Consider the following 26,641-nt stretch of genomic DNA (forward strand, 5'->3'; position numbering starts at 1 on the left):
AAGGATCAAAAATTTGATTACAGTCTCCGCCAAAAATAATATAGTCATCATCAATTGAAAGTAACTTGTCAGAAATATGCAACCAAAAGGTATTGTCAACAGAAACTGGAGCATAAACATTAAAGAAAACCAACGGTATATTATCTATCAGTAACTTAACAATAACCCAGCGGCCATCAGAGTCAATTTCTTGGGAAGTAACTGAAACATTGAACTTTTTATGAGATAGAATAGGAAAACCATTTTTCTTACCCAAGGCTGGGGAAGAAAACACATTGCCTACCCAATATTTCTTCAATTTAGATGCTTTAGTGTCAGAAAGATGGGTTTCTTGAAGTAAAGCAATGTCAGTTTTTAATCTAGCCAAGTGGGATAATACTCATTGTCTTTTAATAGGATTATTCAACCCTTTAATATTACATGTGGTAACTCTGAATTTAACTGGAAATAGCTGACATCGTTAAACCATGAACATACAATGCAAAAATCAGTTGTAAGATAAAATTTAGTAAATGAGCGAAAGCCCACAAATGTACCAATGAGAAGGTAAAAAAGAATGAAACTAAAAACATTAACACTGATAAACATAAAGGAAGAGGAGAATAGTAAGTGAAAGGAATAAAATTGCGGGTAGACAAAAAAAGAGGAGAAAGAAAAACGAGAAGGGGATAAGGAAAGAGTGAGTAAGAAGAAAAGAAGGAGAAAAGGGAAAAGAAGGGACAAGAAAAAAGAAGAAGGAAAGAACAATACAGAAAGACAACAAAAAAGGGACAAAAAGAACATTTGAATATAAAACATACTTACAAGGAGAAGATTCAAGGAAACAAGAGGGGAGGGGTGAGGCCACATGACACAGACGGCATGTCTGGGATGGACCAAATGGAGGACGAGGGGCAACACGCCATAAGGGTAAGATACCTGTGGGAGTGAAAGATAATGAAAACAGTGAAACACTTAGCGTAACAAATAAAGACTAAAGCAGACTATAAAATGAAACAAAGTGACTTAATACATTGAAGAAGTAGGTCAAAATTGCAAGCATATCAAAAATCTATGGAAAAAGCATATATAAGATAAGTAATGCTAGATAAAGGAAGTTGGAAGTGAAAAATCTGAAAGAAGAAAAAACATAAAGTCAGGTTATGTTGGAAGATGAAGATCCTGAAGAATCCATAACCTCCGTTTTGCTGAAGTTTATGAAACTCTGTAGTTGTAACGGATTTTCATATGTTGTGGTTTTATTATTGTACGTGACCTTAAAAAGGCAAGGATGAAAGAGTGCATAGCGTGCACCCATGGAGCAAAGATCAAATCTCATATTAAGAAAGGCCTTACGCCTGTTGGCAGTAGACTTGGCGTAATCTTGTGCAAAAAACAAGGTTGAACCGGACCAGGTGATGCGCTGAGAAGATTTGACCGCTGATAGAACCTTTAACAAATCTGTATATTCCAAGAAGTATAAAATAACACCTCTTGGCCTCTGCGACCAAGTGTCGGTGAGATTTCCTTCAACAGCGTCTCCATGGAAACAGGTATAGTTGTTTTAGGTGGAGAAGGAGGGTTTTGGTTTAAACGCTTGGTAATAGATTTTCCAGAGGGTGCAGGTGAGGGAGAGGGTTCCATGTTTGTCGCAAAGACTTGAGGCGGAGATAACGAAGAATCCTCTAGTTTGGAAAAAGCAGTGAAAATGTTTGAGTTCTTGACGAAGATATGTTTAGGTGTGGGGTGTTTGGAGAGAGTTCCTTTTGTTCTACCCATAAAATTCAAACCAAGTGCAAGGTCTAGAGCAAACGGGCACAAGCGCAATCAGAGACAAAATACAGGTCCCTGACAGATAAAGGAGGTCGCAGAAAAAATTCAAAAATATAACAGTCCTGTCAAAACGTCCAGCAACAACTTATATATCATGTGGAATGGCCACTTCAATAAAAAATAATAACTAATGAGGTAACTCACTGTGAGTGATAGTCCTTATTGCAAAGGAGAAGAAACAAACATTGCATCTCAATGAGTGCCCGTGAAGGTCGCAGAGATGAGGGGTAGACTACAAAATGGCTGCCATAGTTGCTTTCCTCAGGAGATTTGAATAAGGCTTCATATGAAGGCAGCAGCATCTGGTAAGATAGTCTGAAGTAAAATGTTGTAAAGAACTTTGGGCAAGAAGCTTTAAAGCGACTCCATATGATCAGGAGGAGCCTCCACAGATGAGAAAGCTCCGTAATACGAGCACACAGGAGAAACAAAATGGCAGCCGCGATATCACGGGCCGCCAAACATAAACTCACGGCAACAAAAACATCATTTCCCGCTATGAAATCGGAACAGCAGAGGTCGCGCACCGATCAGCAGGTGTTCCGACGTCCTGTAGAGCCGTTCACTCTGCGGGAGGAATGCAGGAAGCGCGTTGCCGCCAGATCGCACTGGAGAGCTTCACCCGGGCGCTGCCATGCGTCTCGGGTGTCAAGCCACGCCCCCCTATCATATGTGTTCTAACCAGATATTAAGTATGTGCAGGACAAGATTCCATAGACCCATCTTGTAGAAACAATGCAGGTGTGATATTGAGCTCTTAATCATAATGGATGACTTCTAGTGTAAACAAAGTGCAAAGTTAGAGCTCGTAATACTAGTGGATGACTCATTGTTCAAAGCAACAAACTGCAAAATAAGAGTTCATAATCCTAATTCATAAATCCCTGTGGAAAAATCAAAAAGTGTGATATGAGCATTCACGACAAAGTACAAGTATATATCTGCATACCAGTATTGTGAGAATACTTCTCTGACTCCAGACGTCGACTTTCGAAAATAACAGATTATGTGGATTAAAAACTTCAAACCAGCATCAACCAAGTATTATGACTGCCTAGCAAGGGACGCTATGGTCCATTGGGACCTTATACTGTAGGCATTGAAGATACCCAATACCATATCCAGGTTTTGTGAGAATCCTGTGACTTGATGGGACATACATTTCTTCTTCTCTTATCTCGGGTGTTGAGGATAAAGCATCCATCTGAGATCCAAGGCCTCAATCTAGGTGGCACCAACACTCTGCCCACCCAGGCATCCTCTTCTTCTTGTGAAGATGTGCCTCTTCAGAGAATTCGGAGTAGCATATCTTCCTTTGAGGCCGGCATGCAGAGGTAAGCACATCCTGTGCATCCTGTTTACCAACCATTACTTCTACTCCAACACTTTGGACTACCAATACGTAATTTCCCTATCATTAACATGGTTAATTGCTTCAACCCTTTAACTTTGAGTTGTTCTTATACCCCCCAAGTATTTCTGATTTCTCACAATGAAATATACCTTAATGAAATCCCCTCACTTATTGACTAATTGTAATTCTGGAAAATGTAAGCTATATAGTTATACTATGTTACAGTAAATTAAATTATTGTACATTAAATTACAAATAAATAAGTTAATTCTATATCTAACCCTAAGCCTACCAAATATAAATATTTCATTATATACATGTTAATGAAAATAAATGAAATTCCTTCGAGAAAACCAATTGTGAATCCGAATTCTAAAGGCAGCATGAACGCAGATTTCTCTTGAAAAATAAGAACATTCAAATGTATTCCTGATTATCAAATTTAATTAAATCAAAATTAATTATTTTAAATGAAATGCACTTACATTAAATAAAATTACATTTAATGATGGGGCACCATGAATTTAACCCTATCTCCAATAAATGCTTAATTATTAATTAGATAAATATTGCATTGATCATATTAAATAAAGTTTATAAAACAATTGTAAACCCTTACTGTTAGAAACTGGGGGGCATATGTATCAACATCTCCATTTGCGATTCTCAAATAGCGATTTTTTGAGAATCGCTATTTGAGAATTGCAAAACAGGATGTATCTAAAAATTCCCACAAATTTTGCGAATTCTTAAAATTCCTTAATTGCGATTAGCAAATTAAGGAATACCTTCCCATTCATTCCTATGGGCCAGGAGGCCCATAGCAATGAAAGGGAAGTCTTTCTCAATTTGCGATTCGCTATTTGCTAATCGCAAATTGAGAATATTTGCAAAGGTGCAAGGGTGTCATGATGACACCCTGATGCACCCCTGAAATCAGCATGTGTGCGCATATGGCGCACATACATGCCCTAAGGGCATGTATGTGCGCCACATGGCACTTTGAAAAATGCCAAAAAGTGCATTTTTCAAAGAAATCGCAAATTACCACCAACTTGAAGTTGGTGGTAATTTGCGATTTCTTAAGGAGAAATCGCAAAACTTGGGTGCGTGCTACATAGCATTTAAGGAATCGCAATTTGCGATTTCTTAAATGCTTACGCAAACTTAAGAAATCGCAAAATTAGCGATTCCTTAAGAATGCGCTGCTGAAATGCCTCATACATCTCATTTTGCGATTTTGTATTCGCAAACGCTGTGTTTTTGCGATTCGCAGCGTTTGCGAATACAAAATCGTTTGATACATATGCCCCTGGGTCTCTAGTTGGCAGAGGTATGTACCCTGTAGAAGTAAAGACCCAATCCTAGTCATAGTAAGTCAGACACACACCCTAATTAAACCTGTCCTCACCCTATGTGAGCTTGGCACAGAGCACTCAGGCTTAATGTAAGAGGCAATGTGTAAAGTATTTGTGCAAAACCTAAAACAGTAAAACAGTAAAACACAACACAAAAAGGCACCACACCTGGTTGACCAAAATGTCAAAAATACAATATGTAGAACTCGAAATATGAGTTGTTAAAGAATTAGGTGAAAATACAGCATAAAAGTGTAAAGCGCCAACTGTTGTTATATGGTCGCACCAGACCAGGACAAAGTCACAAGTTCAGGTTGATCACGATGGAGCGCAGGCCAGCTACAGGGACCCACTTGGGCCTGCTGAACACAATATCTTAAATTTCAGTGCGTGATCTGTGTGACATTGCTTTGTGAGGCTTCATGATGGTTCCACAGAGGGCAGAGCACCTTACACCCACTTCCATGGGTCCAGGACTGAGGCAGTACCACCTCGCAGGGCAGATTCACAGATGGCAGAGTCCAGGTGAATGAGCAAGTTGGTTGGAAGTCTTTTGAGTACCTGAGACTTCAGAAAACAGGAGTCCAGTCAGCTTGCCCTTGGAGTCATTCTGGGTTCTGTTTTGTAGAGATGCAGGTATAATCCCTCTCACTCCCAGGCAAGGGGGCAGCAGGTCAACACAGCAAAGCAGGCATTCAGCAGAATAGCAGTCCAGCAGAGTGGCACTCCTTGTAGCAGCCAAGCCATCTTCTTTCTAACAGAGTAGCCAGAGGTCCCGGAGTGTGCTGCCTTAATAGGGCCAGAGGCCCAGTACTTACACCCAGTTGTGACTTTGAAGTGGGGGTGGCTTCAATGAAGACCTTGAAGTGCCCAGTTCCCTCTTTCTTCCCAGCCCTTCCTCCAGACTATCAGTAGGGCTAATCAGCCCTTTGTGTGGGAAACAGGACACTGCCTATTCAGGTGTAAGTGTCAGATCCTCCCTTCTCGTCCTGCCCTGGAAGAGCTATCAAAATGCAAATGAGTGCAGGTAAGTTTTCTTTCACACCCACCCTACCGGTGTTTGTGTCTGTCTAGAGGGAGTACACAAATTGTAGCTGTCACCCACTCCAGACGTATATTGGAGGCGGGCTGCAAGGCACACAGAGCAGTAAGAGTAGAGAAATGTCCACTTTCCAAAAGTGGAATTTCTAAAACAGTAATGCTGAATCCAACTTTACGAGTGTGATTTATCATTACCATTCCGAAAATATAAAACATGATGCAGATAATCCTTACTAATCAGGAATTAAGGCTTTAAATGGTGTATTGAGGAATTCCCAATGCTAACCTATGAAGGGAGTAGGCCTCCCAATAGTGAAAAATTAATTTGGTGGCTTGTCACTACCAGGACAGCAAAACTTGTCCTACCTTTTACTTACACAGCACCCTACCCTATGGGCTAACCAGGGCCTACCTTAGGGGTGACGTATGTGTAATAAGAGGGGAGTTTAAGACTTGGCAAGCAGTTTTTAATGCCAGGTCGATGTGGCAGTAAACTGCACATGCAAGCCCTACAATGGCAGGCCTGAGACAGGTTTGAAAGGCTACTTGTGTAGGTGGCACAAGCACTGTTGTAGACCCACTAGTAGAATTTAGGTTACACCGCCTGGGTATATGGTATACCACTTTACAAAGGGACTTATAAGTAAATTAAATATGGCAATTGTGTATATACCAATGTTACAATGTTTGGGCTAAGGTAACTGTACTTCAGAACTGGTAAGGAGTGGTAAAGTGCTCATAGTCATGAAGCCAACAAAGAGAATGTTAAAAAAAGAGAAGGAGGAAGGCAAAACATTTGTGGTGACCCTTCAGAGTTGATAATTTTTCAACATGACTCCCCTCCAGTCTAAAGCCAACGTAGGCTAATCAATACCTTGATGGACCTCCCTGCTTATGGAAATTAGAACATGGAAAGTGGCCCATTACTGCAGGGGCATTTGCCAGGTCTATGCCTCTCTGGACCCATTTGATCCCTCTTTCTATACTCTCTGGGCCCACTGAACCATGGGGAATCCTTCTCCTAACCTGTGGACCCATCTGTCCAGCATCTAACTGAGGAAATATGAATTTTGTGATCAGTTGTGTCCCCTACCTTAGACCCCAACGTCTCCATGTATATGTTACAAGTACATGTATGTTCCCTCCAGTTCCAGTTATGAAGACGCAAATACATGTGCGTCCACCGTCAACATGTCCTCTTTCAGATCCACCATGAATGGGCCGGATATTCCATTCCTAAGTATGAAAGGCCACCGACTTTACATGGCTCATTTACTCCATTTTGCAGTTCAGGCGAGTAGGCCCTGAATTCTGCCATCAAGTCTTTTCCTGCCTTCTGCCTCTGAAAGCTCCAGTCTGAGCTCGCATCTGTATCCATGAACTTTGTCCTACTCCCTGCGCGGCTAACGGTGCCTGACTCGGCCTGTTTGCCTGCCAAAATCTGTATTTCACCTTCAAGATTATCTACTCCGCTCCTCATCCAATACATTCTTGTCTAGTAGTTTAGGTAAACATTCTTCCGGCTCCCGAGCAAAGGGCCCGGCCTCACTGTCTTCATGCAAGTAATTCATAGCTCCTGTTACCATGAAAGATTTCTGCCCCCTCGCATCTCATGTAGACACTTAGACGCTTGTACACGCACTCACAGTCAGTATAGAATAGATTTCGTCCGAGAGACCTTTCCTTTTGGATAACACAGTTCTTTAAACATAAGATATTAGACATGATTTGGGATTAGGTTGACTTGACCCCCCAGACTTCTGTCTCCACATGTAGAGCTAGATGCCAAGTCCCCTTCACCCCCTAGTTGCACGTCAATCACACGTCATGCGGCTGCGCGCGCATCTCTGCCAAGTATTTCTGCTGACATTGCAGGATTCTCTTATGGATCCACCCACTTGTGACATCATGTATAATGACGTTTTCTAGTTACGCCTATATGTCCGCCTATTTTAGTTACGCATGCATATCTTTATCTGTCTTATCAGCTGTTACGCCTCCTGCATCTGTTTCACTGTAATGCCTTTTCTATAAAAATGATTACCTGTCAATAATGTATTGCCTTCCCTTCCTGAACCCCCGTGGTGATGGAATACGATGCCTACAGTTCGAACTGTAAATTCCTTTGTAAAGGAATAAAGCCCTTTAAGAACCTCTAATACCACGGATTCTGCCTCTTATTTTACTGAGTTATTCTTACCAAGATTTTACTGCATCAAAAATAGTATCGGTAATTAAAATATTTACCACATAACTTTAATTTGAGCACTGATGCATCCCAGTAGGCAGACAGTATCACCAAGGACTACAAGGTGATGTGGCCCTCTCCACCCATTGGGTCTTACTTCTGTCTCCAACCAAAGTAAAACTCTGTCCACAAGGACAACAACCACCAGAGGCCACTAACCGTTGTCAGTGTCAAGAGCCAGGCCACGGGCCATTCAGGGCTCTCTGACCGATGAAGGTTCTCAGAGTGGAGGACAGCTGCCAAAGGTGACTTGCACCCTTTTTCCACTGTCCCTCCTGTCAGTTGAGGGGTAATATTCTGAACCTGGTCCTTCAACCCAAGGTCTGTGACCGTAGGCTGAACATATGCCTGGTAAGCCAGGACTTCCAGGGAAGTACATCTACCCTCCCACCCCAGGAAATCCCATTATGCATGTGTTGTGCAAGAGTCTTGCGCAGGTCTCCAGCCCTCTGTCTCTGTGACAGTGCATGGAGACCCTCCAGGACAGAAGTGGCCTCACTATAGCCAGCCATGGGGTGCTCTGATCTCAGAGCTGGCAACCCCTGATCCACTGGTCCTCCCACTGTGGACTGTTTCAGCCTCTCACCCCTATCTCTGGGCCTCTGTACTCTCTTCTGTGGAGTGGTATCCCCAGAAGACAGAACTGGTAGGACACATGTGGCAGCCACCCCACCCAGCTCTCCTGACACTGTAGGATGCCCCCAATGGCTGGTCTCAAGGTTACAGACCAGATACCCCTACTCTGGGAATAGTGCAACCTGGTTCTCAGCCCACCCCAACATCTCCCCCTACTCTTAGAAGGGACATGGGGCCCTTCCCCCACTATACTAGGACTTGTCTGGGTCACTGCATACCTCCCTCTCACTCTGTTGATGGGAACCTGAACCAGCCTCCCTAGGATCACTCCCAGATGCATTCTCAGACACTCTGGTACTAACCAAGTGGTCTGCCTCCTGTGCAAGTTCCCTGGGGTCAGAGAACATACATTCAACCAAATGTTGCTGTAGCCCTGGAAAAAGGTGACTAAGCATGTGCTCTCTGACAGTCAAATTATACAGCCCCTCAGAATGATTACCATGCTACCCTTCACCCAACCATCCAGTCCCTTGTAAAAGTACTCCACAAGCTCCTCCCAGCATTGGTAAAACAGTTTCGGACTTGCCCCGAATTTCAGACTGCACTCTTCTGGGGTAAATCAAAGATTCTTGTAAAGGGTCTCCTTATTGGTGGTTATCTCAGCCTGTCCCCCTTCTTTAAGGCCAATAGGGTGTCCCTTCCATCACCAGGAATATGACTCCATATGCTATCTACCCAATCCTTCTGTCAGATTCTTTTGATACTAAATCGATCTTCTCAGGAACAGATGACCGTGCCTCAATTCCCTCCTGCCGAAGCCAATGACAGGTGAGAGCAACTGCCAATAACTTCAACTCGGGGGAAAGGGGAAGTGGAAGACAAAACAAGAGAGACTGCTTCAGGACTCTGGCTCCTCTTCTATTCGTCTTGAATGGGAAACCTGTAATAGCAAGCACAATACGTTAACCCTCCCAACTCCTTAGGCGGGAAATATTGTCATGTACCCTTTTGCCTTATTACCTGTGCTAGTCCTGAAAACTGCTCCTCCCTATACTGTTTAGCCTGAATGTATTTTTAAATGCTTCTTGTCTTATACTTATATCATCTGATTTACTGGAAGAATTCGGAGTTTACAGTTGCTGTCTGCTTAGAGGTAATTACTTCATTTATCTCAATAGAACACAGTGCTTACGATGTTCTTGAGAGATAGCCTCAAGGACAACAACAGAACGATAGATATTTCCTTCGCTGAATGCTGTTAAAATTCCTGAGTGCACACTTTTCCTGAATAGGGCTTTATCCTTTTTCTTCCTTGAAAGAGTCTTTCTTGACGTTCAGTCTTTAAATAGTTTTTTCATTCCAAAATAGTAATACAGTCCTGTTCACAATTAGGAAATGAACTGCACACGCTTACTTGAAAGTTGGAACGTTTCTCTTCACAGAAGACGTTCCCTGGACCAGGCGTATTCAGCTCTCACTGCCAAAATTCTGTGACTGATAATGAACCTGCAGTTCCTGACTAGAACCTTTTCTGTGAAAGAAATTCCTCTGGTTAGAATTATTTGTACATGGAACTCAAAAGAAAAAGCTATTCTCACTTTCCTGGTTAAACTCTCCACTACGACTAAAGTTCTTTTCAATTCTCCTCAGAATTGAAACGCGCTACAAGAAAACGTTGCTGTCCGAACTTTCTCTTCAGTTGAAGTGCGCCGCGCGAGCAGCGCGCAGGCGCATTATCGATTCAAAAACGTCTTGGGCGAGAACAACTAGACCGCGCACCTCTACAGGAAGCGGGCGCGGTCAAGTCTGATCCCGTAATTGCCGCATGACACAATTGATGCATCATGCAGCGAAGAGAGGCTCTCCAGGAAGGAGTCAATCTTTTCCAGTGTGGGTACCGTCTCACAAGCAATTGGAAAGGGGTAAGGGAATGTCTTTTTGACTTGATGATGCAGCAAGTAGAGAGGTTTCTGACAGTACCCCCCACCAAAAAACGTCCTCCCAACCTTGGTTTTGTTGGGTTTTTTCTGTGGAATTCTCTTATCAGTCTTGGAGCATGGACATTAGCACATGGCTCCCAAGATCTCTCTTCCGGGCCAAAGTTCTTCCAGTCAATCAGATAATACAATTTACCCTTCCTGACGATTGAATCTAATATCTTGTGTACCTCAAACTCTTCTACAGCATCTACTAAAATTGGCTTGGGTGATGATTGAAGTCTTACATTAGGTGGACTCTTTTTTAGTAGAGAGACATGAAATGTGGGGTGTATTTTCAGGTAAGAAGGTAAGTGTATCTTAACTGTGACTGGGTTTATCATCTTGGCTACTTTAAAGGGGCCAATAAATCTAGGCTGAAACTTGCGATTTTCTTTGATTCTAAGGTTTTTTGTGGATAACCATACTTTATCGCCAGGACAGAATTTTGGACATGTTCTCCTCTTTTTGTCTGCTTGTTTTTTATAAGAAGCCTTTGCCTTGATTAAATTTTCTTTGGCTCGCATCAAGGAATTTTGTACTTCTTTTACAAACTCTTCCACTGCCGGGACTGGGCCTTCTTCTTTATCCACTATCAAACCTGGGTGTCTGCCATAATTTAAATAGAAAGGGGAATTCCCAGTAGAAGAGTGTTTCGCATTGTTGTACGCAAATTCTGCTGCCCAAACTAACTCTGACCACTCAGCCTTTTGATCTAATAAATAGAGTCGAAGGTATTGTTCTAATTCTTGATTGACTCTCTCAGTTTGGCCATCAGTTTCCGGATGGAAACTGGTGGAATAACGAGCATCAATTCCCAACCTCTTAGTAAAGGCCCTCCAAAAGTGCGAAACAAATTGAGAGCCACGATCTGACACCAGAACTCTCGGAATTCCATGCAATCTCACTATGTGTTGGGAGAATAACTGAGCCAATTGGCTTGCTGAAGGCACCTTTTTTAAGGGAACAAAATGGGCCATTTTGGAGAAGGTGTCTACCATTACTAAGATAGTATTATAACCTTGACTGGGGGGAAGATCCACGATTAAATCCATTGAAACTGTATGCCATGGATATGGTGGGGTAGGCATAGGCAACAACAACCCCTGTGGAGCCATTCGGTCTGTCTTCCCTCTCAAACATCTCTCACAAGTGGCTACAAACTGTCGTATCTGCGGCTTCATCCTGGGCCACCAAAAATTTCTCTCCACTAAGTCAATGGTCTTTTGAACTCCTTTATGCCCCGCCAACAGTCCATCATGACAAGACTTCAAGGCCTTTTCTCGAAGCTCCTCAGTAGGAAGAAACAGCCGATCTTCTTGATATGGAAGGTCATTTCTAATCTCCCTGCCACCTTGCTCTTGGGCCCATTGGATCATTTCACCTTTCGTCATAACCTTCTTGATTTCTATTGAAAAATCCGAATTACTGGTGGTGGAAATGATTTTCTCCTTTGGTATGATTGTCTGTGGGATCATCTCAGATTCTTGGGAATCTGAATTAATTCTGGATAGTGCGTCAGCCTTTGCATTGCTGGCACCTGGCCGAAAGGTAAGCACAAAATCAAAATCCGCAAAAAACAGAGACCAACGCAATTGTCGAGCAGACAAAGTGCGAGCGGACTTGAGAAATTGTAAATTTCTATGGTCTGTGAACACTGTGACCTTATGTTTTGCCCCCATAAGGTAATGTCGCCACTCAAGAAATGCAACTTTAACTGCAAGCAACTCTTTGTCAGCGATGGAATAGTTACATTCTGGGGGAGTTAACTTCCTTGAGTAATAAGCCACTGGATGCAACTGGCCAGTATGTTGATGTCGCTGAGACAGTATTCCCCCAATGGCTACATCGGATGCATCTGCTTCAACGTAAAATGGATCTTCTGTTCTTGGATGTAATAAGATTGGAGCCTGAGTAAATAATTTCTTTAAACATTGAAAGGATTCTTCGGCTTCTTCACTCCAAATGAATTTCACACCTTTCTTTAGCAATTTAGTGATCGGGGTTACTTTGTGAGAAAAGTCGGGAATGAATCTTCTGTAAAAATTTGAAAATCCAAGGAAACTTTGGATCTCTTTGACATTTTTTGGGGGAGGCCATTCTTGTACTGCCTTGACTTTTGCCGCATCCATGCTGACTCCCTCCGGGGACAGCACAAATCCTAAAAATTCAATCTTCTTGACATGGAAGGCACATTTCTCCAGTTGTACATATAAATGGTTTTCAAGTAATCTGGTTAAAATGGATCTCACATGAGTAACATGATCTTCCGTGTTCTCAGAGAAAATTAAGATGTCATCAATATAGACAACAGCCACTCGATCCAAAAATTCTCCCAAAATGTCATTTACAAAATGCTGGAAAGCGGCAGGGGCGTTGCACAATCCGTAGGGCATTACTTGATATTCAAATAAACCGTAACGGGTTCGAAAAGCCGTTTTCCACTCATCCCCTGGGGCTACCCGAATCAAATGATATGCCCCACGCAAATCCAGTTTAGTAAACACTTTGGCATTCTTAACTTGATCCAACAATACTGAGATCAAAGGAAGAGGATAACGATTCTTTATTGTTACTTGGTTCAGTGCCCTATAATCAATGCAGGCGCGAAGATCTCCATTCTTTTTTGGGATGAAAAAAAGGGGGGAGGATACTGGGGACTGGGAGGGGCGAATAAATCCATTGGCCAGATGTTGATCCAAATAGGTCTTTAAAAAGGCATTTTCCGTCTCTGTGAGGGCATATATACGACTGCAAGGTAACACCGCCCCAGGTTCAATCTCGATCTTACAGTCATATGGGCGAAGGGGAGGGAGTTTTTCTGCTTCCTTCTTATCAAACACTGTTGATAAATCCTGATACTCCACAGGAATTTCCTTGGTCTCCATGGCACAAATTTGAGCGGGAAATTGAATCAATCCCTGAACTGGTGACTCCTCACTGGGCCCTTGATGCCCGCCAAAGCAATGGTCTTTACAAAATGATGAATCCATAACTACAGTCCTTTTGCTCCAATCAATGCGTGGATTATGTTCAGTTAACCAAGGAAGACCAAGTATTAACTGAAATTGAGGTGCATCTATAAGATTGAATGCTATCTGTTCGGTATGACCATTTAATCCTGTCAGTAGAACTCTCTCCGTTTCATGTGTGATCGGCCCCGATGACAGATTGGTTCCATCTACAGCTCGAACCGCCTCCAAAATCTTCTTCTTAACGAACTCAATTCCAATCTGCCGAGCATATTTTATATCACAAAAATTTCCGGTTGCCCCTGAGTCAATCATCACAGAGACCTTGCTTATTTCTTGTTGACGAAATTTTATTGTGAAAGATACCACCAAATGAGGCGCTGCTGACTGTAGTGTATTTGCTATTTGCTGTAATTCTGGAGTTGACTTGACCTTCGCTTTCACCTGTGCAACCCCTTCTACAGATGAAGCTGACCTTTTCCCTGCTGAGAAGTCTTGGGTCTTTTTGGACATTCTTTGACAAAATGACCTGCCAATCCACAATACAAACAAAGCTGGGAACTTCTTCTCCTCTCCTTTTCCTCCTTGGTTAAAGGACCTCTTGTGGATCCGATCTGCATTGGCTCTTCTGTTGTTGTACTCTCTGAGGCCTTGTGAACTTCAGATTTAAACCGATCAAAACGAGGAGGTAAAGGACGAATCTCTTTTCTCTTTTCATTGCGTCGCTCACTCAAACGATGATCTAGTTGTAATACTAAGTCAATAAGTTCAGATACTTCAGTAGGTCTTTTAGGAATTTGAGCTAAAGCATCCTTTAGTTCATCTTTTAACCCTCGGTAAAAAATTGCAGCTCTTTTTTCCTCTGGCCAATTGGTTTCTACTATGAGTTTGTTGAAATGTGCTAAGTATCCCACCAAGTCTCTATTTCCTTGTCTTAGCTCTAATAACTCATTGTCGGTTGCTTGAGAGGCAGAACGACGATCAAATATTCGCAAAAATTCAATTTTAAAATCTTCAAAATTATATAATACTGGATCGTTTCGGGTGACCAAAGACATTGACCATGCCGCAGCATCGCCGTTCAGATACGACAGAATGAACGCCACTTTAGACTGATCCTCAACAAATATCACTGGTCTGCATAAAAAATGCAAGGAGCACTGAGTTAAGAATATCTGCGCCTTTTGAGGGTCTCCTCCAAACCTCTCTGGGGGGGCGAGGGGTATTATGGGTGAGATAGCATGAATCACCTGAGTGGAGATGTCAGAAGAGGATGGCAGACTTGACTGAGATTGGGCCCCCTTAAAAAACGAACCTGAAGACACTAGCTCATCTAGTTTTTGTCTAGTTTGAATAGATTCTTGACTAGACCTCCTGACTTCCTCCCTCAAGGTTTTATTTTCTTCTAAAGCATTATTCAATTGTTTCTGCATTCCATCTAAGATGTTTGTTAGGGTCTTTAAATCTAATCCTTCCGCCATACTGCTCAGGAGAAGATCTGTAATCCTCAATCAAGAGGAAGGCACTTCAATCTGTCAGATTCTTTTGATACTAAATCGATCTTCTCAGGAACAGATGACCGTGCCTCAATTCCCTCCTGCCGAAGCCAATGACAGGTGAGAGCAACTGCCAATAACTTCAACTCGGGGGAAAGGGGAAGTGGAAGACAAAACAAGAGAGACTGCTTCAGGACTCTGGCTCCTCTTCTATTCGTCTTGAATGGGAAACCTGTAATAGCAAGCACAATACGTTAACCCTCCCAACTCCTTAGGCGGGAAATATTGTCATGTACCCTTTTGCCTTATTACCTGTGCTAGTCCTGAAAACTGCTCCTCCCTATACTGTTTAGCCTGAATGTATTTTTAAATGCTTCTTGTCTTATACTTATATCATCTGATTTACTGGAAGAATTCGGAGTTTACAGTTGCTGTCTGCTTAGAGGTAATTACTTCATTTATCTCAATAGAACACAGTGCTTACGATGTTCTTGAGAGATAGCCTCAAGGACAACAACAGAACGATAGATATTTCCTTCGCTGAATGCTGTTAAAATTCCTGAGTGCACACTTTTCCTGAATAGGGCTTTATCCTTTTTCTTCCTTGAAAGAGTCTTTCTTGACGTTCAGTCTTTAAATAGTTTTTTCATTCCAAAATAGTAATACAGTCCTGTTCACAATTAGGAAATGAACTGCACACGCTTACTTGAAAGTTGGAACGTTTCTCTTCACAGAAGACGTTCCCTGGACCAGGCGTATTCAGCTCTCACTGCCAAAATTCTGTGACTGATAATGAACCTGCAGTTCCTGACTAGAACCTTTTCTGTGAAAGAAATTCCTCTGGTTAGAATTATTTGTACATGGAACTCAAAAGAAAAAGCTATTCTCACTTTCCTGGTTAAACTCTCCACTACGACTAAAGTTCTTTTCAATTCTCCTCAGAATTGAAACGCGCTACAAGAAAACGTTGCTGTCCGAACTTTCTCTTCAGTTGAAGTGCGCCGCGCGAGCAGCGCGCAGGCGCATTATCGATTCAAAAACGTATTGGGCGAGAACAACTAGACCGCGCACCTCTACAGGAAGCGGGCGCGGTCAAGTCTGATCCCGTAATTGCCGCATGACACAATTGATGCATCATGCAGCGAAGAGAGGCTCTCCAGGAAGGAGTCAATCTTTTCCAGTGTGGGTACCGTCTCACAAGCAATTGGAAAGGGGTAAGGGAATGTCTTTTTGACTTGATGATGCAGCAAGTAGAGAGGTTTCTGACACCTTCTTAGGGTCCCTATGCACTTCTAGAGCTACCTCAAATGCCCGAAACCCCTTGTCCATGTCATCCCCCCTCCTTGACGTCAGGCACCAAGTCTCTGGGTATGTGGACCTTTTCTTCACACTGAACACAGTAGTTTTGCTGCCTCCATTTCTGCTAGTCTTTGCCAGCTGTTTTGCCTTCAAGTCCAGCTCCTTGAGACTGAGTTCATGAGCCAGAAAGACCGTTTGCACTGCTAAGCCTTTCAGCCTCAGCCTTTTCTCCTCTGCAGCCAGCTGGGCAATCTGCAGCCTCAGATCCCTTTCAGCCTGTCTGTCCTTTAACTCCTCAGGAGACAGGGTTTGGGAAGAGACACTGACTGCTTACTGCATAAGAACTAGCAGGGGGCACCCTCTCTGTGGAATCCCCTCTCTCCTTTGTAGACTTTACTTAGTCAACGTTCAAAACCTCTCTCTCCTTCTCAAGGCCACTGCCCTCTTGGGGCCCTAATGCTGATGTCAGGTATAACCAGGATGCTGCATTCTCTAGAGTAGTGGTACAGAATGCATTCTGCTGGCCTCCTCCCATGCTTTAAGGGTAGTCCATTGTTCAAACTTGGGATCATCCTCAGAGATTTTCAGTCCTCTCTCCCTGCACAACGTCCTCAGCTCAGTCATGCTGTAGCTCTCGATGACGTCGATATCCAGAGGCAGAGGTATGTACCCTCTCCAAGTAGAGTCCACCATCCTAGTCAGGGTGAGTCAGCTACACACCTTAAATTAACTTGTGCTCACCCTACGGTAGCTTGACACAGAGCAGTCAGGCTTAACTTAAGAGGTAATGAGCAATGTATTTGTGCAAAACTTAAAACAGTAAAGTAGCGAAAACACCACACAAAAGGCCCCACGCCTGGTTAGAACAATAGAGCTGAATTTAATGAGCAAAACAATACCAAAATGACAACAATCTAACAAGTAGAACTTGAGACATGATTTTTTTAAAGTGTTAGGTGAAAATAGCACATAAAAGCACAAAGCACAAACTGTGGTTATCTGGTCGCACTTCACCAGGACAAAGTCACAAGTTCAGGCCCACTGCAATGAAGCTCTGAACAGCCACTGAGACCCACTTGGGCCCACTGAATACGGTACTTGTGTGCGGTTTGCGAGGTGTTGCTTTGCCGGGTTTTGCTGCAGTTTTAATGTGGACCACAGAAGGCAGAGCACCCTAGGTCCACTTATAAGGGTCCAAGCCCTGTGTCGTACCACCTGGCAGGGCAGACTCACAGATGACAGAGTCCAGGTGCAGGAGCAGATTGGCTGGAAATCTGTTGTGTCCCTGAGACTTCAGAAAACCAGAGAGCAGTCAGCTGGCCCTTGGAATCACTCTGGGTTCTGGGTTGTAGAGCTGCAGGTCCAGTCCTTCTCACTCCCAGGCAGAGGGCAGCAGGTCAGCACACCAAAGCAGGAGTCCAGCAGAGAAGCAGTCCAGCAGAGTGGCAGTCCTCCTTGTAGCAGCACAGAAGTCCTGCTTCCTGGCAGAGTAGCCACAGGTCCAGAAATCTACTGTTTTGGTAGATTTAGAGGCCCAGTACTTATACCCAGTTGTGCCTTTGAAATGGGTGTAACTTCAAAGCCGACACTTGTATTCCACAGGTCCCCCTTTCTTTCCAGCCCTTTCTCCAGACTATGTGTAGGAGTAATCAGCCCTTTGTGTGGGAAAGAGGACACTGCCTATTCTGTTGTAGGTGTCAGCTCCCCACTTCTCTTGCTGCCCAGAAAGAGCTATCAGAATGCAGATGAGTGCAGATGTCATACCCACCCTTCCTGTGTTTGTGGCTGTCTAGAGGGAATGCACAAAGAGTAGCAGTCACCCACTCCAGATGTGTATTGGAGACAGGCTACAAGGCACACATGGCAGTAAGTGCAGAGAAATCTCCACTTTCGAAAAGTGACATTTCTAAAACAGTAATGTTAAATTCAATTTTATCAGTAAAGAGGATTTATCATTATCATTCCAAAGATATATAACATGATGCCACTTCTCCTTTCTAGCGTTACAACAAACAAATGATGGACGGAATGCTGACAATGCATACATTCTCCCCCAGTCAAGAGATCTGGGTTAAATCCATCGTTCTTTTGCCCACTACACCACCCCAGTTCAGACATGGCCATATGCAAATCAGTCTTGACCCTGTGCCTCATGGGAACAGTCCAGCCCGAACTGCCGAGCCATGTCTTCCCTGGACCGGAATCTAGCATCCTAGGACCGGTTTCTGGCTATCAGCCGTCATCAGCCAGGATAGCTTGACTCCAGTGGCGTAGTGAGCACGGGTCCCACGTCTGGGAATACCCATCCCACTTAGGGCAAAAAGCGTTACAACAAACAAATGATGGACGGAATGCTGACAATGCATACATTCTCCCCCAGTCAAGAGATCTGGGTTAAATCCATCGTTCTTTTGCCCACTACACCACCCCAGTTCAGACATGGCCATATGCAAATCAGTCTTGACCCTGTGCCTCATGGGAACAGTCCAGCCCGAACTGCCAAGCCATGTCTTCCCTGGACCGGAATCTAGCATCCTAGGACCGGTTTCTGGCTATCAGCCGTCATCAGCCAGGATAGCTTGACTCCAGTGGCGTAGTGAGCACGGGTCCCACGTCTGGGAATACCCATCCCACTTAGGGCGAAAAGCGTTACAACAGCGTAGTAATTCTGCCTGATTATGTGTCCACTGTACCTGCAGTTTCTACCAACTCAATCAGGTAGTTCAAAGTTTTGTATTGTCAATACATTTACAGAGATTAAATGATAGATCCGTTGGTGGCCCCCACCCCACCCCCATGTGGTGACCTTTGGCATGCTGCAGGGCTCACTAATGTTATCAGTTTTAAAATCTACAAAATTATCTTCTGGAAAGTATAGAAGGGGAGGGCACCTGTAAAGATACTGGGCCCCTACAACTGAAGAGAAGTTCACCTAGGTAGGGAAATACATACTGTGAAATTCCTAGGGCAACTTCAAAACATATTTAAATAACCATAATGAAAGAAATATATCTAAGAGAGAAAAGCTGACACTCTAAATTACAAAAAAACTAAATTATTTTTTATTTAATGTTTCCTCTAAATATAATTCAATATATACAATTCAGAACAGAGAAGTAAACGTTTGAATCACATACATACTGCATTCGTCCACCAATCCATACATACATATCATACAAAAGTTTAGATTTTTCACATTAATCAATTGTTTGAATGTTCCTGATACACAGTAATTTAAACCTAAAGAAAACATTCCACGTTATGGCAACACAATTGAATATTTTTGTTGATTTTGAAAAGATAAGACAGAACACACAGGCTTAAAATGTAGCAACTGTCCCATAAGATAATGTAATTGACGGGTGATTTTCATATCATCTCTTTTGAGATGATATGAAAACCACCCGTCAATTACTGTGATGTATTTCTTTCATTATGGTTATTTCAATATGTTTTGAAGTTGACCTGGAAATTTCACAGTATATAGAAGGGGGAGGCGGCCAGCACGTCTATGCCAATAAGACACAAACGGGGCCCCAGCTCAATCAGTATGCCGTCTACAGAAGTTGAAGAATCAGGCGGCCTCTCCAGGAATGGGAATATCAGTCTGATCATGTTCCCTTAGCTCTACATTCTCTTGAATGACTGCCTTTTATCGACCCCACGGTCCAATGTCAAAGCCTCATCATTATGAACCAAATCTTGATTAATCAGAAAGGGACACTGGGCCAATGGCATTGTGTAGCACTTAACAACCAGAGACTTCAGACATGCGCAGGGTAATTTAGTGGCCGCTGTGGGGTTGCACCAACAATGACTAAAAGGAGTGGTCAGCTTGACATTTTGGAATTAAAGTGGGTCTCGCCTCTAGCTCAGTTCACAAAATGCCTGAAAATCCATCTTTTCGCAGTGATTTAAATGTGTATGTCGCACACTCAGAATTTTTCATCCTTTGGGTCCAAGGATTTTTTCTAACATAGCCAGTTGGAAGACACATGAGCTTGTAGCAAACAATGGTCCTTCCTGTGCACGTTTTTGCAGCCAAGTCTACAGAGTACTTGACACCAGCACCTTAAAGTTAGTTGTGCACAGATTTCAGCTTCTGGCTAGAAGAAATGAGTAAACGTACATCCCTTCTAACTATTTTAAACAAAAAAGACATTAAAATCTAGGTCACGGCTACTGACGGCTCCTTAGTAACAATGTAATCAAATGTAACAATTTAGGAGTGAGGCTGCAGTTAAAAAACATCTGTTAACATTATGTTGTTCCCGAGGACACTGAGGTATGTTTTAGAGTTATTGGAAACATTATTTCATAATTTATAGTCCCATAACCTAACATATCTCTAATTGTGCAGGTACCATGCACTTTTATGGATATCCTCTAAAATCCTAGATATAAATTTAAAATATCTTTCAGTGCAAGCAAGTGACTTTACTCAAATAGAGCCATCTCACATTAGCAGTGCTGCAAGAAAGATGCAGAGGCATGTGTTACAAAGTGATCCCTTTTAGGGTGAGTATTCACAGCTTTTCATTTTTGTTGGGACTCACTTGCTGGCATTCTTGAACTTCAGCAAGGGGACACAGCTATCTAGTGCTAGTGCATGTGCTATGTTACCTAAAACATGTCAGGATTGGCTTAAACCTTTTTGGCACATTTAACTTTCTTATTAGGCCATAGTATATTGTGCAGAAATATACCCAGGGCTCGAAATGAGACGTGTGGAGTGCAACAACTGTTGCGTCATCCACTACAGTTGTATTGAAAACATGGCTTCAGGCCTACCCAAGGTAGCATGACTGCTGCAGTGTAATCTACCAAAAGAAAAAATGTTGATAAGTAAAGCCCTTTCTTTTAAATATTAGTATGTCGCCGCTATGAAGGCCTTGCAGTCCACAAGGCTGCAGGGCGCGTGGTATTTAAAAGTGGGGCATGTAAAAAATGAATGGCACTATATCCCTATAGTGACAAGGCCTCAAAAGCTATTTTCACTGTGGCAAAATTAGCTGTCCTTTGTAGAAAACCAGTGCAGATTAAAAACAGTATTGCTGCTCTCTTGGGAATGAGACTGGCTACACAAACAATTGAACCACTATTTGTATTAGCTATCAAATAGCCAATTCAATGGTGAAATCAGATTTCTAAAAAATATGAAAAGTAAGAAACTTTTCAAAAATTACCTTTTTCCTACCTGACCCTTAAGGGGACTAATTAGCATTAGTCTCTGACAGCTGGTCAGTCTGTACTTGGCCTGAATGAGGAGTGACTGAGGTGTGAACTTCCTGCTGCAGGGTCAGCTTCATTGACAGGTCAACCTCAATGAGAAGAAATGACTCCTCTGAGCTAAACAAAATGTTCAAGGAGGGGGCTGTAGCCATCCTGTTGGCATAGCTATGTCAGCCCCTGCTGACAGATCTGCCCAAGGCACATGTAAAATGGCTGAGCTCCTCAAAAGGATGAAACAGGACCAGATACAAATTATTGGGTATTTCCTGTATGGTCACTGAGGGGCCCTACTTTGCTTTACTAGACATCTGTCTCCTGTATTTAGTGGCTCCAGGGCCTTCTTCAAACTGGACTTTAGTTAGATGAAAGAGGAAACTGGTGAATTGCCTATGACAATGCCATACCCATGCCTAGCTCTTAGAGTACAAGGTTAGTGTGGCTTTAAGATATTGTCAATCTTGGGTTTCTACTGACACATTGCCTTTTGGGGCTCTTTGCAGTAACACAAACAGGAACTACTTAAAATATAAGTAAGCCAAGGACTGGAAACATTCATTCCATTGGTTAGAGAGGGACTAGGGGTGTCTTAGGGTGTCTCCTATCCACAGGCTAGTGAACCCTACAAAGCAAGACCTTCTCCTAGCACTCCTCAGAACACTTTCTAGACCAGCGGAAGATGAGAAGTGGACTTGACTTGCTATCTGTGACCTGAGAGGAGCCCTGAAGGACTGGGCCTGCTCCTTCTTGTATCCAGGAAAAATACATGGAGTCGAGGGGGCAGTTGGCTGATATCCTGTGTAGCCCCTGAAAATGCCCAGCAGACCTGCAGCAACTGGACCTGGGCAAGACTTTGCTGTTGGCTTCTGCCTTACACCCTGAGCGTCTCTAAGTACCCTCCCATGAGGGCCTTAAAAGTGTGCTCCAGTGGTTGTTTGGGGACCAGAAAAAAAAGTGTTGAAACTTTTGAGTACCGCTTCTCCAGAGACTCAATAAGACCCACCGGAAAAAGTATACGAACAGCAGTTCCACAGCATTGGATTGAAATTCAGCTATTTCCTCCTCAAGGATCCCCGCACCTCCATTAAAATGACTATGTCCCTTTCTGCATAAGAAATGTCAACACTTTTATTAAAAACGTGGCAAAGTCCCTTTCTGAAGAGGGACTCAAAAGATTTAGAATTTTTATTTTCCAGACTTTCAACAGGACCAATCAACTTGGGCTCCATCATGGTCAGCCTGACATTGTTCCCTGGTCATGGTTTACAACAACCATTGATTTACATTGGCCACTTTACTTTTCTAGGTGCGCTGTAATCTTTAAAAATGTATATATCCTGTTACCCTGATTAGATTTTGGTTGCCTTGGTCATACTTTACTCATTGCATTTTTCTCTTTCTTTAAACTGGTTGAGTCGTTTTATTTTATTTACTTTGGCGTTTTCTACTGTGTATGCACTGCTTAAATACTTTAAACACTGCCTTTGATTTTAGCCTTACTGCTTTGGGTCACCTTACGTTTCTATAAATTGAGCACAGGTATCTCTAGCAGACAGATATTCAAGCCTTACTTTCTTGCATCAGGAAATGAAAGCTGAGTATTCTTAATGAAATGAAGGCATGGGCCACCTCGAAATTAGGAGGACCTGTCAGGTGTGGACATAGCAACTTTTCCTGAGGAGTCACAATGCAGTCAAATAGTGAATGGGTTTCCGGAAGGCTTCAAATGTGCGGGAATAGGATTAGAGATTTTTCCTTGTAAAAATTGCAGTAATCTTTAATCATGGAAAAACTCATAACTGTTTAGATCCGAAGAAGTAAACATGCTCTCGTTTGTATCTGTGGTCTCCCTGAAATTAACTAAATGGAAGAGTTAGGGAAGCTAGATTTCAGACTTGCCCCAGAAGCTGCTCTGTAAAGGTTCGAGTATAGCTTCTGAAGTCCTTGATAGGTAACTAGTGGGAAAAGTAGCAAGTTGATGTATCTCAGTGATGAGAAGACCAGGGAATGACCAAAGTCAAATGCATAAAGGCTGATCTAAAACCAATGATTCAATACTAGTCCGAAGGCAAGAGTAAAGATGGAGACTATGACCATTATTACCACATCAGAGGAATTTCCAACAGGTAAATCTGATGTCACATGTTGTGGTTTTAGCGCACAGTGAAATTTCTCAATGAGTCCACATTTCAGAGTTCAAAAGAGGGCTATCGTGCAAAAGTCGAGTTTCTGCCCCAGATTACCACATTTCCTTCTTTCGCTCCTCTGTTCTCTGGTCACAGTTTGCCAGTCAGTACCTGTTGAGATCCGCACAGGAGACAACTCCGATTGATGTAGAGTAATTTACAACAACTTCACAGTATTTCGACGAAACCTGTAACTAGGACTCAGGAAGGGCCGGTGGTGCCATGAAATAGCGAGGCAACTACCTGGTGTGGCTCTCTTTACAGGTACAATTTTAATCAGGTGCGTGTTTCCAGGTGTGGTGCTCCGTCCTCATTATTTCGAGCCAGGGGAGTCATGAATGGGAACCAATAGGGGAAATAAGTGTTTTGCGTCGATTTCTGCACTCTCTATTGAATATGTTGAATGCGTTCACTTTCACATTTTGCAGGTTTGCCTGGTGAACGTATAGAAACAGTAGGAGCGGATATTCACGCTGGATTCCGAATCCCAATCAGGTGGACACTCCCTTTCCACCCAAATCCAGATGTTCTCTGGCCTTGTGGGGCAGGCCCTAGGTTGGCAGGGGTGTGATAGCGCTGCAGACGTTCTTCTTCCAAGATTTATCCTTGAGTGAGGTATGAGAGGTAAGGGTTAAACCACGGTTAAACACTTAGATTAGTTTATTTAATAGATTTCTCAGAGACTCAATTGACCTTGAGTCAGCAAAGTAACCACACTACAACACTTGGGGGCATATGTATCAAGCCCTTTTCCCGTTCGCAAACGGGCCGATTCTCACAATCGGCCCGTTTGCGAACGGGAAAAGGCCTTTTGGGATGTATCATCACAAAAGGGCATCGCAAATTAGAGAATCGCAACTTCAATTTGGTGGTAATTTGCGATTTCTTTGAAAGATGCACTTTTTGGCATTTTTCAAAGTGCCATGTGGCACTCATACATGCCCTTAGGGCATGTATGTGCGCCACATGCGCACGCATACTCATTTCAGGGATGCATCAGGGTGTCCTTATGACACCCTTGAAATTATTCTCAATTTGCGATTCTCTAATTATGAATCGCTAATTGAGAATGTCTTCCTATTCATTCCTAAGGGCCTCCTGGCCCATAGGAATGAATGGGAAGGTATTCCTTAATTGCGATTTGCAATTTCCTAATCGCAATTAAGGAATGCCAAGGAATCGCTAACAATTTGCGAATTTTTACTTACATCTCGTTTGCGATTCCCAAATAGCGATTCTCAAAAAATCGCTATTGGAGAATCGCAAATAGAGAATTTGATGCATATGCCCCTTGGTTCTCTGCACCACAAGCCTGCAATGTCATGCATGGCAAGTGGAACATGATTAGGCCATGAGGACAATTATTCTAGTAGTGTTGATGCAACATTCCCCATAAGGTGTCAAAGTAGTCTTTTAAATCAGTAAGATAGTCTTGTTCTTTGTAAGATGTATGTGCCAGCAACTGCCTTTGCTCGGTACAGCGCTTTAATATATTTGGGTCATGTTCACACTTTATAAAACTCTAAAAAATAAAATAAATATCAATGTATGGCTATTTTCAACGATCTCATTCTGAGGAATTCTTCACTTCCTGTTTAATTTCTCAAGAAGCAGTTTGTGATCGGCTGTTACACCATACAGGGGAAATAAATGATTCATTTTTCTGTGGGACAGATGTTTTGATTTTGATTGCGAATTGTTATTTTATACTCTCTGCGTCATCCAACATAACAAAAATCAATCAAACGTATGACTGCTTTAGCACGTTAGCACTGGTGGTGTCTTTGGTAGTGCCCCCCAATGACCTCCTTTTCCATGTATTCCCTAAGTACCACGCCCCAACAGTGTCCCTCATCTCTCCACGGCCCCTCTCCCACATGTATATAATTTGTTTCATAGCTCTACTCATACAAGTGTAGGGTGTCAGAGCACTTTCAATCACAGATTATACAGAGACAATGGCTCTTACTTGTGTAAATCAGTTTACAGGAAATGTTACAAAAGGCAAAGAAGACAACACTGTGTAGGAGTCACGTCTTTCATACTGGTAGGCAGTATATTTTAAGAGTGCGTGGTCTGGAGAAACACAAACAGGATATAAAATGAAACACAGTGGTTGGGGTTGGCTTTACTAATAAGAATGTATTTCTACCCAAAGAACCCCATTTGGGCAACATTAGGATAATGACAGACTGGGGGAAAACATAAGGTTCTACACCTATGCCTTGCAGTTTGGCTGCAGCTCTTTAATGAGCGTTCACAGCTCACTGTGCTATACTAGTATTTTTACTTAAGAACTGCAAGTAAGAAAAGGATTTCTCAGACAAAAGCAGCAACTCATTAAGCTATCTACATAAAACATAGCTCTGTGGTCTGCATGTTACATGTGCTGTGCAGCAGGCATACTAATCCTCGGTGCCACCTTATGATAAGTCGAACCCGCCAGTAGGCAAGACTCTCTCTCGAGCAGGTACATTAATCCGAGTGATCTTAACATTTTTATTGTCACCTGGAAATTGCTGGACACACAAGGAACTCTGCAGTTGCTTTTAAACCCATAAGATATTTCTAACAAAACAAAAATCCACCTACGCCCCCTTGAGCTCGGTCTTTGTCCGTTGGCACATTCGCACCACCCTAAAGCCGGCCCTGAGAGCAACGTTGGGTAAATTGCATTGAAAGCCACAAAACCAAGATATGAATCTTTGGCTTCAGTCACACAGACTAACCAATTTAAGTGACTTGTTTAATATTTAGTGATATTTGTTAATTAAATAGTATATACGAGATGTAAGCGTATGTGTCTAAAAATGCATAGCATGGGAGTTGCTGCTCCCAAAAATACCATCAGGCGTTCATGACTGCTGCCCCTTCGGTGCATGTGGCCCCCACCTTTTAAAAGGCCTTCATTCAATCTAAAGACTATGGATATGTGTGTATTATAAGAGTCCGAGGGGCCCCACAACACATTTTGCAGGGGAGGCCACCATTTTGTGTTTTGCCACTTATGAGTGAACATAAAGGCCCAGATTTATCAAGAAGTCATGCAACGCAGCACAGCAAGTTTATTTGCTGCGCTGTTTGAAAGGGCGAG

This window comes from Triturus cristatus, chromosome 8 (genome assembly GCF_964204655.1).
Source record: "Triturus cristatus chromosome 8, aTriCri1.1, whole genome shotgun sequence".
NCBI classification, from domain to species: domain Eukaryota; kingdom Metazoa; phylum Chordata; class Amphibia; order Caudata; family Salamandridae; genus Triturus; species Triturus cristatus.